General features: G+C 35.0%; 1 pseudogene; it reads right to left on the reverse strand.

The window, feature by feature from the left end:
- Window positions 1–8,335: 8,335 nt before the first annotated feature.
- On the reverse strand, window positions 8,336–14,802 carry LOC122289858 (annotated as a pseudogene).
- Window positions 14,803–15,114: the final 312 nt, after the last annotated feature.

The raw sequence follows: 15,114 nt of genomic DNA on the forward strand, positions 1-15,114 counted from the left end.
GGACAGAGTTGGTTAGACTGATCTGAACATGACCAAAAGTTTAAAATATGAGGCAAGAGGTAGAAAGGCTTACTATGGTGGCATCTAGAAGGGCGGAATATGGCAGTGGCAATGGTAGGGCATAGTGGACAGTGACAAATCTAGGTTATGATAGTGGTGTTATAGTGAGGAACGAGATGGAGACAATCCGGTGAGAATAAAGCGTCTAATACAGAGAAGCCCGTGGTGGTTGGTGGTGGCTAGCAAAGTTAGAAAACCCTAGGAGAGAGAAAAGTCGAAACTAAAATAGGGCTTTTTACAAGGGTGAGGCTGGGAGGTAGAGAGAAGGTGGTGGGTGGTCGAACGACCTTCAATGAGCACTTAAGGGTGGCAAACCAGGCGATGCACAATGGAACCCTAGGAAAAAGAAACAAAGTAAGAGGAGGAAAAACGATCTGAGAGAGAAAACTGGAGGGATCTGAGGGATGGAGGTTGAGATTAAAAAGCCCACCACAGCTAATGTTGGACAGCAAGACAAGCGGTGGCAGAGGAGTTACGAGAGATAGAGGTTGGCAGATTTGAGAAACAAAATCGATAGCAATCGTCATTGGCAAGGATGCTATGTGACGACGGATCAGAGTGGCTGGCTGTGATCCAAGGCATATATGCTCATTCTTGAGATCAGACGGCGGTGGATGGTGGTTGCAATGCTAAAGCCACACAGAGAGAGAGAGAGAGAGAGAGAGAGAGAGAGAGAGAGAGAGAGAGAGAGAGAGAGAGAGAGAGAGAGAGAGATACTGAAGAGGAAGATGATCAGAGAGAGGAGAGTTTCTTCACAAGGCTGTGGATGGTGACAAAAAATGAGAGATTGAAAGACGGAGAGGTGTGGGACTACGAGGAAGAGAGGGGCTCAGGAGAGAAGCAGTGATTGAGCTGAAATATTGCATATTTTATACATTTAGAACCAATATATTTTAATTCATTTATTACATTATTATTGGTTTTAGATGGAAAAAATGATTAAGATGCATAAATCCAAGTTATGATTTAAATTGATTAATAGTATGAATTTATGCTTAATTTATAACTTGTGGTTTAATTGGATTATATATTTTTTTCACATGCATAACACATCTTTGATATTTTATTTTTTATTTTTATTTTTTTCTGATTTCTATTTTTTTAGTTATATAAATAGATGAAGCATGTGGGTAGAAAAATATAAAAAGTAAAAGAATGTGGGTTGCTTTTTGTTTTCTTTCCGTAAGAGACTTCATATGACTTTTGAAGAAGATTAAATGTGACTTGCTTTTTGGCTTTTTGGTATTTCACACGTGGCATGGATAGAGAGGTTTATTTGTATTGGATTTGTGACCTATGGCACACCTTTTTCTCTAGATTGAAGATTGCCGCACAAGAGGAATTCAATTGACAGTGGGACTTTTGATCAAGGGCACAGCATCATTTTATTTTACCTAAGCCGCAACACATTTTGGAGGGGTTTTTCAATTCAAGCCGCACACATATATTCGCTTTAGAGCATTTTTTAGCCGCACCAATTTTTCTCTTGGGGGCTTCCATTCAACGTCGCACGGAATTATTAATTGGTAGAAGAGGAACTGCAGCGCCGTTAAAGAACTCCTTGAGGAATCCAATTGATACTACATTCCAAACTCCTCCACTACTTTTAACCCTAGGCCAAACGGCGTCGTTTTACAAAGGGTCTGGGTTTTGTATTTCTTCAACTAGACCTACTGCACACACACGATGACACCCTTTAATAAGGAAAAACCCACTTTCAAAATAGGCTTGGGCTTCACACACTAAAAGAAAAAACACTTACAAGAAAATTTCAAACTTGGATGGAGTAGTTGATTAAATTCCAAACTTCTTAGAATAAATTATTTTTATGGCATAAATTTTATTCAATTGTTTCATTTAATATTATTTGGAGACATGTTTTTATGAAATAATTCTTTTATAAAATAAATATTTATTTTATTAAATATAAGATCTCTTGATAAGCTACTTTTATGAAAACATGTGATATTCCTAACTTACGAAAAGTGGGAGTTACATTCGTTCTTCATGCTATTTGAGATTTGGCCTTTATGACATAGCTTTCATATATGAGCTAATGATAATGTTTTTTTCCCTTAAAAAAATCTACAACCTCCCCTTTTAACCATCTATCAATTGATTAGTAAATTGTGACTACCGAGCGAATGTTTTTAAGAAGAATGTAATAAAATTCAGGAGGATTTTGGATGTGTTTGGATGCTGAGGTGATTTCAAGTGATCTAAATTGATCTGTAAATAGTAGCATTTTGTGGGTTATATTGAGATGTATTTTTTTTATAAGGGAGGTGGTGGGGGGGGGGGGGTTTCGAACCCAGGTTTTCTATTTGGAGAATTGGGCTACATGCCATTAGGTCATCAGGCTCTTGGTATTGAGATATGGTGATTGAATGTAAATATGTTGAAATATATGTTTGAATGTATGAAGCAAGTTGAGATGGATTTAAATCTTTTATAGAGAGTTGAAAAAGTAGTAGATTCCATTAATAATTAGTTTGAGATCTATTGAAAAAGTAGTGTTTAAACTTTATTCCCAGCCTCCCACAATGCATTCCTCGAATTGATCTCAAACTTGATGTCGTCCTAGAAATATTTCATATTGTGCAATAAATGATAAATGTAAAATGGTTAAAATAAATTTTGTATCGTTGTCAATCATCTAATGAAAATGGCTGGTAAATAGAAGGTAAAAAAGATTATTTTTTTTTCTTTTCTCTAATCCAGTACTTTACTATTACTAATCATTTCTTTCTTTGTAATATGATAATTTTTTTTGGGGTGGGTTCTTTTTAAAATGTATATATATTTATATATATCATAAATTTATAATCAAAGAGCTTCAGCCGTAATTATAGGCTGAATGCGTATAATCCTCAAACCTCAATATTTATTACATAATATTCAATGAAAAGAGAATAATTGGATAAAATATGAGCAACCTTATTGGCTTCCTGTCTCACATGTCTTACATCCTAATTTTGAAATTAAACCATTGTTAGGAACCTAACTGATTGAGTTGGGGTAAGGGATGAAATGAAGCTGTTGCAATAGTCTCTCGAAGGATAGAAGGAAACGACGTAGTTTAGCAAGGAATAAAATGCAGTGCTTTGAAGCCTTGAACAACAAAATGTAGTGATAGCTGTTAAACGATCTAGTTTTTGTTTTAATGTAGTTATGCGTTTGGAAGTGTAAACTTGTAACGAGTTAGAGGGTCAGTTTGGTATTTTTATTATCAGTATGTTAGAGAGGAGAGCACGAGTACTTAGTGCACGAGGAAGAAAGGGGAAATCATTCTTGAAATCTGTCGAAACTTGTAGTTTTTCATCTAGAGGAATTGTGAGGCTCAAACATCCCAAACCGTGATTATTTGTCTTATGCAATTTATGTTTTGTTGAATCTTTGTATTGTTCTTTCAAGTGGAGTTCAAAACAAGTAGTATCTAGAGCCCGACAATCCTTCATGGAGGACGGGGTAAGCTTTAACAAATAGCAAGAAATTTTGTTGTTGATGGAAAAGAATCTTGACAAAATGCTCCATCTCACAAATTTAGTCGACCGATACCATGAAAACTTCAACCTTTTCAAGCAACCCTTCATGGACTAGCAAGACTAGGTTACGCAGGAAGAAGAAGAAAATGCAGTAGAGGTGGAAGAAATCGTCCCTCCTTCCTATGATATTCAAAATCCAACTAAATTAATTCCTAACCCTAGACTCATTCATCACCACCATATGCCTCCTCCGATATCCAAACCAACCTAGATAATAGGCCATCAACATTGTCTTTCCTCCCTCCAAACCAAATGCCTGATAGGGGTCAATGATGACCTTCTGGACACCAAAGTCGAGCTGATGGTAGACCTACTTTTGAACTTCTCCTCCTCTGATGCAACATTCTCATCATCCAAACGAACCACATGGGAAAACCTTACGTCCTCCTCCTTCAATCCCAATTGGTACAAGAATTTTTTGGTGCAAAAGTCAAAATTAGAAATGCTCTCCAACGTCGGTGTTCCGATTCAATGGGATCTTGGGAATGAAATTCTTGGTGTCTCGAATGGGCTACTTGCAACAAATGCAACCATGCTCAAGCTTCAGGTGGTGTCAGTGCTACCAATGGATGCTTTCAACATTATTCAGAACTCTTTTGAGACAAAAAAAAATCCCAGCAACCCACATTTGATGACTAGTCCCTGATACCATCGCTACTCTGCAGGCTCTCAAATGTGGAAGGGGTAACAGGGCACTTCCCCTCATACCACTTCACCATCTCAAAAGGGGAAGCAATTGTGCCCAGTTGTTTGGGAAAACGTCAATTAGAAGTTGTGTCAAAGGTTAGCGAACTCTCCCATCTCTTATTCAGACACAATTTGATTTTGCTAAAATGTGTGAACTCTTGCTTCAAGTGGGTGAACTGTGCATAGAAATAAAATTGAGTTCTAGTTCAAAATTGTTGTCTTTGGATGAATTGGGTATATTTAAGGGTTAAGGATTTTGCATGATATGTGACTTGGCATTGGGTGTGTGGTGTTTTGTTGGAGAATCGGTGATAGAGCAAAGAAGTGCCATGGAATTGGATGAACCTACTGTTGAGATGGCTCGAAAATCTGCAAGAACAAAAAATCACAATGGAAGGACATGCTGGTGAAAATGGCAGATCTACAAACATCAAATGTGAGATCCTTGGTGGAAATGAATTGATTATTATTTGTTCTCCAAATCTTGATGAAAAGCAAAGGTTAAACAGTTCAAGGATGTCATTGACAATAATAACCGGCTTAAATTCCTTTTGGATGATCTACCTTTATGGGGTTTTGTGGGTGCATTGCATCCGAATAAGAATATTGAGAAGTTGTTTGATTAAATGCATGGTCTTGATTTATGTTCTGGAAGGGTTTTAATAGATGGGTTCTTAGTGTCTAAATTGCTTGCTAGAGAGTTGGCCCATGTGAATATTGTGGAATTAAAAGGGGGAGACAATATCGATTTTGACATAAGAGTTGCGGCTTTGGAAACCACTATTTTTTGGATTGAGCAAGGCTCATTAACTGGAGAAGTGGTGTCTGTTTTGAAAGAGAAGAAAATGGACATGGCATTAGAAGACAGTATCAAGATGTCCAAAAATACCAAAACTAAGCCTAAGAAACAGTAGAGGATTCTGAACAAGAGTCAGAAATCTTCAAACACTCAAGATAAATTTATGAAGGTGAAATGTTTAATGGACACAAGATTCTCATTTAGACAGGGTGTCTTAGCCCAGAGACGGTCAAATTTCCAGCAGAACCATTTTCCTTTAACGTTGCACAAAAGACTCCAACCGCTCCGCTTAGTAATAGAGCTTTCAAAAGTTACAAGGTGACTAATTGGAACAAATCAAGGGATGGTGTTCCTCTAAGGAGAGCCGCAAAGGGAGGCTCTTATGCAAAATCACAACTGATGCCGCAATAGAGAAATGCAATGCCCAAGCAAAGGTCTCAAACTCTGGACTCACTGTTTGCAAATATGAAAGATGGTGAGTTGCAAGCTGAAGAAAATATGGTCTTTGCAAGCACAACAGTTGTTAATGGGAGTTGTATCTGTATTGTTGTTAGCGCCGGAAGGCCTTCAATTATTCAAGAAACTTTGCAAACTGTTGTGGCGTAGTATAATGTCGGCCAATTTATCACTTAGAGAAATGCTGTAATCTATAAGAGCTTTACTAATGTTTGAGAAAATTACTTGGTGAAGCATTCCTCAGTTGAAGACCAATTCAAATTTAAGGTTATTCTCCTTGTTTCCAAGAAGACTTAAGAGAAGCCACTGACTTGGAAGTCTTGAAGGATAACGGCATCTTGTGGACAAGGTGCTTTAGGTGAGGGAGAATGTTAGGAATTGTTTCTCCGATTTAATTACCTCCCAAGTGCAAGAGGTGTTGAGATATTGTGTAGTGAAGGTCTCAAGGTCAATTTCACAGGGATTAAGACAACTTATGATTCAGAATCAAGCTTATTGGGAAAAGGGAAATAAATGGATACTATATCTATCCAAGAACACCTTCTTGGTCACTGAGTATTGATCAATGGGCAATTCTTTAATAGAGATGCACCCCAGGTGCCCAAAGACTCCGTAAACGTAAGGAAAACTTGGCTTATTCTTCTTTTTCTTACTCAAAGATTTTACTAAAAGTTAACGGAGTCAAATCAAGTAACTCAAGAGATTGGAAACTTGAGTTGAGCAAAACCAAACAGACTCAATAATCAAAATAAAAAGGAAATTAATTATCTGGTAAATAAACCTAAGTCTCGAGCAACCTTCTCACAGTGAATGATCAAAAGAGTTTCATCATCCCACGGTCTTCTTCAAATGCCATTCCAGTCAAAGTTAAGACATTTGGATGATGGATATCATGTACGCACAACAAAAATAATAATAGATAATCTCAATAAATTTCATATCAACCTAGTATCAGCTAACACCTTCAGGGAAACGGGATTCACACCCTTCAAGCATCCATCGTGCTTTCAATCAAAGATGGATTAAAAAAAGTGAGAAACCCCCATACTTCGTTTGATTTGGGAATAATAAAAACTTAAAGAAATGCAAATTACCACAATCAGGAAATCGAAACCCCTGAAGAAAAACATTGCTCGAAGGTTTCCCTTGACTTAGGGATTGATAATTACTCCCCCTTCATCTTAGGTTCTCGATGTCTAAAAACAAAAGAAAATAACATCTCCTAAAAATGGAGGAAAAGAAAACCCTCAACTTCCAGATGCCCTCTCTAATTTCTCCATATTTCTCCCTTTCCGTAGCAATCTGAATGCCCCTTTAATATTGCTTCCTCTTCTCTTTTAACTTCCGTTCCCCCATCTTTTGTCGTGCCTTCAATTGATTCCTCTCAAATTCCATCCGGTTTCTTCTAGAGTATAGGGTTTGAAATCACAGCACAAAGAGTTAGGATTCAAGTGATGGAGTGGCTAAATATTTCCGAAGTGTAATGCGAAGGTGTAATAAATGGCATGAGTGCACAATGACCATTTTACCCATTACCATTTCTTTTTGACTTTATAATGCCCCCTCTTGTAAAAGTGATGTGTAAGTGAGTATTTTCAGGTCAAAAAGTCTTAATTTAAATACTCATTTACAATTTCTTCACTTAATCAGGAACCTAATTGGTTGAATTAGGATAAGGGATGAAGTTAAGCTGTTGCAGTGGTCTGTTGAAGGATAGAAGGAAACGACATAGTTCAGCAAAGGAATAAAGCGCAGTACTTTTAAGCCTTAAACGACACGATATAGTGATAACTGTTAAACGATGTAGTTTTTGTTTTAATGGAGTTGTGTTTTGAAGTGTAAACCTGTAGCAAGTTAGAGGGTCAGTTTGGTATTTTTATTATCAGTCTGTTTGAGAAGAGAGCACGAGTACGGTTTTGGTTAAAATTTCGCCTACACCGAATCTCTATTTTTTTGTTTTAAATGTTTAGAAGATGAACAGTGATTTCCCAAATATAGAAAATTACTGCATCCCCTAAATCATCTTTTATCAATATTTTATTCTAATAAATAAAATAAATTCTTCTTTCAATTATCTGCATGTTTTCTCATATTCATACTTATTATAGCTTTAAATAATAATTTTAAAAATAATTTAAACAATTACAAAAATATAAAAAATTAATTTTAAAAATATTATCATACCCTCAAAAAAATAATTTAAATTTTTGTTTAAAATATTCACTAGAATAATAGTTCAAAACATAAGAAAAAATATTAAATAGTTAAATTTATAAATAGAAGTGAGAGAAAAAAGTAATATAGAAATAATAGATAAATATTATTTTAATAGAATAGAAAATGAAAATGAGATGTAAGAAATTTTTGAAAAATGAGTAAAATTTTAAAAAAATGTAATTTTTAGCTATATTATAGATAATTTTATGGGAAATGAGATGAGAATACTACTAGTTGTCACTTTGACCCTCAAAAATGGACACAAAATAGGTGAACTCGTGTGATTTTAATAGGTGAATTTTAAAGGCCAATGAAAAGTAGTCTAAAATAAAATGTCATCTTTGATAGCCTGGTGCTCATATGGCGAAAGGAATGATAGTTTTAATATCATATAGCAAAAGGAAGATTTTACACATTTATTATTTGATTACGCAGTACTCTGATCTACATTCCAAAAATCTTCACCAACTCCAACAAATAACCTCAATTCTCATACTGTTTGTTGGTTTTACAATAGATCAGATGATAGATGAGTGGCTGGGAGGGAGGGAGGGAAGGAAGGAGGCCATTCTCAACCGACAGTAGACACTGGCTCCTGCTTTGCTTCTAGTTTCTGTGTAAACACAGGATAGAAAAAGCAATCATTAATGATTGACCACCAAAAAAAATCAAACCATGGTATTGCAATAAGATAAAAGATGATGTTTATGAAGGTCATAGTAGTGAACTTACTGACGATCTTGCTTGCTCTAATTTGTACATCTTCAAAAAGATGGTGCCATAAAACCGGGCATCCTTCTTATTATATTCTCTGACTTTCTCCTTCAAAATCTTGTATTCAAGTTTTACATCCCTAACAACAGCCAATAATTTTTTTTTGGGTAAGTCACAAATAAGAATAAAATACAAATATTAAAGTCTACCTCTACCCATCAGTTGAAACTTTTAGAACAAGTGATGATCTAACATATTATAGTCCTAAGTTTGAACTCATACTCTACACTTTATTCCATTTAATTAAATATACCAAATGTTGGATCCACTCAGTGAAGAGATTCTATCCCACATATGAAGAGAGTCTAGCCCACATATGAGTGGGGTATTAAAAAAAAAATACAAATATCAAAATCTACATCTTCCCATCAACTTAAACTTTTGATACAAATAGTAATTTCACATGAAAAATTCTAAACATCATACTACCATCACACTTGCATCTCACTAAGTAAGATGTGACACAATTACCAATATTGAATTATCATTTATTACATGCTTTTTTTTTATCATCAAATGATAATAAATATGCCACATCATATATAGTGGGATGTAATTGAGATGGTTGTGTGGTATAACATTACTCATTTCACATAATACCATAATAGATCCACAAAACACAACATTCAGTGCATCGATCAGAAGAAAAATTTGTTCAAACAACATCTTATTTTAGCCCTATCTTATATATATCAGAAAAGCACAGTACATTATCCATGAAATTAGTGATCTCACATGTTGTCTGGGTCTATCTCAAGAGCCTTTTTGATATCCAGTTCTGCCAGATCCAAATTAACAAGTTGTATACATGCTTGTGCCCTCCTGTATAGAGCTTTCACATTCCTACTGTCAATTTCTAACACCTACATAAAGACAAATCTTGCAAATATCAGGACATTAATTAATTCCACGTATACACCAGATGGAAGAAGAATAACGTGAACCATCATACTAAGTACAAAGAAAAGACAGACCTTTGTGCACAGCCTCTCAGCCTGCTTGTAGTCTTTAAGTTTCAACTTGCAAGCTGCATTATTAAGATTGCAGGTAATTTTAAGCACCTTGGCCTGCTTCTTCTCTTCATCACTGAAAGAAAAGTCATGGTCAATGAACCTTACAGCCTGCACAACAAAGAGAACCGTTATATAAGCATGTTCATATCATAAGCACATAATAACTTGTACATCTTAAGCTTAGATCAAATCACAGACGAATTCTCATGTAGACCTTTTCATATTGTTTTGATGCTCTTTCATATTTAGTAGCCTTGAACAATGCGTTCCCTTCTTCCTTCTTCTTACCAGCTGCTTCAATCTTCTCCTGTGTATTCATCTCTCAAGATTCCTTATCTTGCATTCCATTTATTTATTACTCCACATCGTATCCCCAAAGTATTTGAATGACGATACCCTTCATCCAAGGAGAAGTGTATCACACACAAAGCAACACCTCACACCCACCTTCACAAAGGAGAGCAGCTCAACTTCATAATCCACAGTCGCATTTGCAGGAATGATTGCCAATTCTTGTTGTGTTTCAGATGGCTCGAAAGCATACTCTGGTTGAATAGTCACAAGAGCAACTTCCCCTTTCTTCATTTTTTTCACAACTCTATCAAGTTCGTCAACAACTTATTCTGGACACAAATCATAATCCAAGTATCATTTGTAAATACCTTTTGAAAATTATGTGCAAAAAAAATAGAGTAGAATTTAATCTAGGAAGATAATCACAAAAGCAAAGAAATTTGTTGTACCTTCATCTACTTTGAATTGAAATGGCTCCTCCTCATGGCCCTTCTTTGCGAAGATAGTCCCATCATCCAGCTTGCCAATTAGTTTCACTGAAAAGTTGGCAAGGATAACAACAAGATTTACATGGCACAGTTGCACAAAGAAATCGAGAAACTTAAATGCCACAGATCTACTTATTGCTTCATGCCATAATACCTTGGACAACAGCTCCGTCATTTGGTCGTTCATATCCCTCTCCCTCCTTCCAGATCTTTTTCAAAACCTTCTTGTCTTTGGTTATGTCAGAAACAGCCTTCCAAAATATCAACTCAATAGTTATCTGGAGGGTAGCATTTGAAGGCACAGCACCTTCGTCACCAGATGCTGGTCGACCTGACTCCCCAAATGCATCTGCAAAAAGTAAAAATAAATATGATAAATAATTGCAAATATGGTTATCAAAATAGAACATAGAAGTTACATTTGCAATCAAGATCTGAACTCACATTGTGGCTTCACTATCAAGAGGACTGTTTCCCCCTTCTTCATTGTTTTTATAGATTTTGACAAAGCAGGACAGAAATAGCCTACAAACAAAAAGGCAACACATTGCAGTTACTGAAGTAGCTAATTTACGTTGTGTAATAATTATTTAAGACAATGTAATATGCACTTGTCTACATATAGTTATGGAGGCAAACCATTTCCAACATTGAACTCCACCCCGTCAGATTTTGAAATGAGAATTCCATCTTCAAGCCGAGCTTCATATTTAACTGCAATGCAGAGAACAAAAAATGGTCAGAGAACAATAAAACATGCCCATTAAAGTTATATCAGTGACTCGAGAAGTACATGCTTGAAGATATACCAAAGACTTCATCCAAGTCTTTCGGATTCTCCCATTTCTCTCCTTCAGTAAGTATTTTCTTCAAAATTCCTCCATCTTTGCATATGTCCTTAATACTAGTCCAAGACAGCAACTCCACTTCGAACTGAAGGATGGCATTGGGTGGAATGGATGGGGGGGAGCCCGACTCACCATAAGCCAACTCAGGAGGAATGGTGAAAATGGCTTTCTCGCCCTTCTTCATGCTTTTTATGCCTTCATCCCATCCCTTAATCGCTTGTCCTGCAATCAAGAAACATAATTATGAGCTTAACCTTGAAAGCAAACCACAGAGCACAGACACAAGAAAGAATGGCCAAGGCCAAAGAAACACTCAATGAGTTATTGAGGTGACTTTTGAGTGGAATAATTGAGTAATAAAATCTTCCAAACCTAAAATTCTTCCCATTTGTATAATATACAATGGGAAAAGTACAACATAAAATATCTTTAATCTTGTATCATGAAAAATAGTCCTCGATTATTCTAAAATACATTACTGATGAAAAAACATTATTTTTTTTCTTCATCCAATATTCTTCAAATTGCAAATCTTATTGAATCTCCACCTAGAGAATGGAACGAAGAAACAATCAAACTTTCTTCTATCTACTAAAGGCCAAGCTCAAGAAATCTTATTGAATGTGTTGCCCAGATGACTAACACAAGAGGGGGGGTGAATTGAGTTGTATTAAAAAAATAACAATTATAAATCAAATATATAATATAAAATATAAATAAAATATAAAATAACAATAAATATAAAGAGTAAGGGTAAGAGAGAAGCAAACTCAGTATGTTAACGAGGTTCGGCCCCTTCGACCCCACTGCCTACGGCCTCGCCTCAAGCTACCCTTTGAGAATTCCCAAATTCACTATTCAACCTCCTTCAGGTGGAGATAGAAACCTATTACACCTTTGAACAACACCACTACAAAGGATCCGTGTAAAACACCCTCTACACTTGCAATCACCTTACAAGTAGTGATTCAACTATTCCCCGTATAGAATACTTTCTACACGCACAAGGGTTATACACACCCTTTTTCTGATACAAAAGCTGATAGTGGGTAGGTTATCAGAAAACACTCCTCAATGAGTGAAATAAGAATAATATAGCACAAATTATATCTCTCAAAATGAATAAGGATTAAGGCTCAATACTTAGAGAAGAGAGAATGAAAGTTTTGAATGAATGTTGTATGCTCTGGATGTTGTGAATGTGAAGCTCTCAAATGATCTATTTATAGGCATATGAGACTTCATATTCAAATTTAAAAAGATTCACATGTCAAAGACAATATCATTCACTTTTTCAAAAAAATTCAAATAAAAGATTCTTCTTTTTCAATTGTCAAAGACAACATCATTCACTTTTTCAAAAAAATCAAACATAATCTTTTACTTTTGGCATATGACAAAATGAGCACACTTTCCTTTTCAAAAAATTCAAACCTAATCTTTTACATTTTGTATATGACAAAATGAGCACACTTTACTTTTCAAATTTTTCAAACAAAATCATCTACCTTTTGTATAAGTCTAAAAAGCATCAATCACTTTTGAAAATATTCAAATAAAACATGTACATGTAAAAGATGACAATCAATCATCTTTAATATTTTCAAAGTTCAACCCTTTAATCAAGGCATGCACTTGCAAAAGATGACAATCAATCATCTTTCAAAATTTTCAAATTTAATTTTCAAAAATATTCATGCACATGTGGAAAATGTATTTTAATGTTTTATGATAAAATATTAATTTTGAACATTAATCCTAATTTCGAATTTTAAGAGATTTACAACATTACTCTATGACTTTAATGTGAACTTGTTTCCTTCTTGCTCATACTTGGTTCTTTGATGTGCTTAATTCCATTGTGTGAACAACTTGAGTTTGAAACTCCTTTATTCTTTGAATTCATTTGTTATCATCAAAATCCATGTGTAGATTTATAATCACATGAAACTTGAAACCTTGGGTTCAACAGAATGTTATGGTGTAACTTAAAAATTAAAAGAGAATACTTAATTGTAACCCACCTATGTAATTGACTAATAGAAGCACTACATCTTTTGAAGTGCCCTTAATCCAAAACAATGGATGCTTATATTGAAAACAAAAATTTCCAGTAAAGTTACAAATAAAAAATCCCTTAATACTTCTAACCAACAAAATCAAGATTTTGCAATCTTAAATATATATGGATAATCAACATTGCTAAGCTTCTTTATGTAACAAGTAAGAAGTTCGGAAACATCCATTTTGACCTCTCTGCTTGTATTCGGATGACATCAACTAGTTAAAACCTTAAACTTAATCCAATTTTACACTCCAATGTGAATGCCTTGAAGGCTTACTTCAAATTGAGAAGATACTTTAACTTTAATGTATTCCATTCACCCAGAAAGGTACATCAATAAAAAATTTATTGAAATCATTTATATTTTTCACTTGAAACTGTAAGAAAAAATTATGAAGCTTCAATCTGTAATAATTAAATCTTAAAATCCTCTGGTAGAACTCATTGTCCATGAAACAAATAACAGCTCCAACAACCAATTTATAAAACAATTCAAATTTTTCTATAGTTTATTTCCCTACGCTTCTAGTTAAATGAACCATGAAACTAATTACAAGAAAGTTTCTTCATACTTTACTTCAAAATCAAAGCCCGACAAACAGGCTAGGCTAGACAAGTACAAATGCAGAATACATGAGCCAAAAATCCTTGTATATAATTAAGAAGGATATTAATTACCTTGGCCAAGCTTGAACTTGAACGATGTGCCCCTATCACGGCTAGAGTCGAACTGCGTTCCATCAAGTAGCATCCCAGTGTAATGAACTGCAAATGCAATGCCAACCCATACACAAAATCACCTTCCACAACCAAAGAAACTCAAATAAACATATATGCAATCGATCAAACAGCATACGAACCTTTAACTTCATCTCATGCACTAGGAGTCTCCCAGCCTTCGCCTTCCTTGACCAGCTTCTTCTTCAGCCCGTTCTTCCCAATTTCCTTCTCTTCACCCTCCTTGAGAATCGGATTAACTGAATCATCCTCGGGAATGCCCATGTCCTCGTCCATATTCACGTCGCTGGAGGTAGGGAACTCGAAGTCGTCATCCATGGCCATGGTTACGAACCGAGTTTGCAATGAATTAGATGAAGATCAATGTGTGAGAGCAACGCTTGTTTAATGTTTTTCAAGATGCATCATGTCGAGAGAGGTTGGGTTTATTAAGCTTTAATGGTGGCAGAGACTAAGGAGGTAACGTGAAATGTCTAGAGAGTTCCAAACGCTGAACAAGTCTAGATTCTTCCTTCCGTTTTGGGTGCCATTTGTAATGTGGTTTTCGAAGGTCCTAGAAAAATGACACATAAGGGCCTAAGAGCATTTCCATCCGATTCCCCATAAAATTCACTATAATTTAATTCAAAATCACATTTCCTCAAATTTATCCCTAAATTTGATTCATCTTCTAAAAATTTCCTACATTTCATTCCACATCCCTCTCTCTATTCTATTAAATAATATTTTTCTATTTTTTTATTACTTTTTTTATCTCTCTTCTATTTACAATCTTAACTACTAACTCTTTTATCTTTTTATCTTCTTTTCAAATTTCACTTTCTACTAAATATTTATACGATCTTGACTATCCAATACAGTATTATTTTTTCCACCATAATTCGTATTATAAAAGTAGTAATTTTTTTTAATATGTACATTTTCTAACTTGATACGCAATTTTTTTTATTTAGTACTCTTTATGAGTTTCTCTAATCGTAATACCTAGTCACGTATTGAGGGATAAAATTTTGACTCATTTCTGTAACGGTAATATTTTTTGTCCTTTCTCCAATGGTAACATTTTTTGTCTTCTCTCCAACGGTCACTTTTTTTTTTCTTCTCTCAAACGGTAACATTTTTTACCATAG

This window comes from Carya illinoinensis, chromosome 1 (assembly GCF_018687715.1).
Source record: "Carya illinoinensis cultivar Pawnee chromosome 1, C.illinoinensisPawnee_v1, whole genome shotgun sequence".
Taxonomy (NCBI): Eukaryota; Viridiplantae; Streptophyta; class Magnoliopsida; order Fagales; family Juglandaceae; genus Carya; species Carya illinoinensis.